The following is a 1,213-nucleotide window of genomic DNA, read 5'->3' on the forward strand; positions in this document are numbered from 1 at the left end:
AGTCACTTTTTTAAAAATTACATTTGTGTTTATGTTCTTGAGCTGATGCCAAGGAACTCGCCCAGCCTTTGCAGGGCACAGCCAGTGAGTGGCGTGTTCTCCCATCTCCTGACTCCACACTCTGCAAGTCCCCTTTCTGTTGACTCAGGAATTTTCTGAGAATGGCGACAGCCTGGGGGATGAACTTTGGCGGGTATCCTAGCTCTGTAATAAGTAGGCTTCCTGGAATAAAACTTGAGATTGTTATCATAGAAAGAAACAGGAAGTCAGAGATCAATCTATGCTTTCAATATGAAACCGTGCCTGAAAAAGTTTGAATGATTGTTTTAATGTTTCTGAAATTCCTCCTACCTTTGTAAAAAAAAAAAAAAAAAAAGAACATATGAATAAATAAAACAATAGATGTGGAATTGTGCAATGAACAAACTAATAAACATCTGGCTACACGTTTTACTATACAGAGCTTTCCTTTTCTTGATGTGTTCTATAAATCTGTTAAGCAACTCCTGTTTGGGCCAGACACTAGGCTGGGAAACAGGACAGGCCATGGTCCTAGCCCTCTGGAGAGTTTTCAGCCATGGTTGAGGGCATGCTGAGGGCCAAGATAGGGCACGTGGGGGCTGCTCTGGGAGGAAAAGCAAGGAAGGCTTCCTGGAGGAGGTAATAGGAAAAACCCTGAAGGATAAGTAGGAGTAGACAGGGAAAGAGCATCTAGGAAGCAGAAGAGTGTTCCAAGCAGAGAAAACTCCCTCTTGTGTCCCCAATCTGGAGACTGGCAATGGGGTAGAACGCAGGGCAGGGACCAAGGCTCGCGCAGTAAGTGGGACCTGAGACTTCAGCCAAGGAGATAGGAAGACAACTTGAGCTTGACATGGGAATTCTTAAAATTGTAGGAATAGTTCCGCGAAGAGACCAAGGGACCCCGGGAAAGCAAGAAGCGCAGGTAACGCACCCCTTCCAGAAGGCCACAGCCGTCGGGGTTCCATCCGCCGGCCTGCAGTTTCCCCGGGGCTCTGGACCAGCGTCACTAGGGAGAAGCCCCCTTCTTCCATCTGCGGGTTAGAAGTGAGCCCGGGTCTTTTGCAGTGCCCATCTGCAGGCGATGGGGGCAGCACCTTGCTGGGAGGAGGCTCTGAGGTCGACCCTACTCTACGCAATGATGCTGCCAGTGCTGGCGGCAGCCCCCCCCGCCCGCCCCGCGGGGCCCCCCCCC

Source organism: Tupaia chinensis, unplaced genomic scaffold, assembly GCF_000334495.1.
Source record: "Tupaia chinensis unplaced genomic scaffold, TupChi_1.0 Scaffold000104_1, whole genome shotgun sequence".
Taxonomy (NCBI): Eukaryota; Metazoa; Chordata; class Mammalia; order Scandentia; family Tupaiidae; genus Tupaia; species Tupaia belangeri.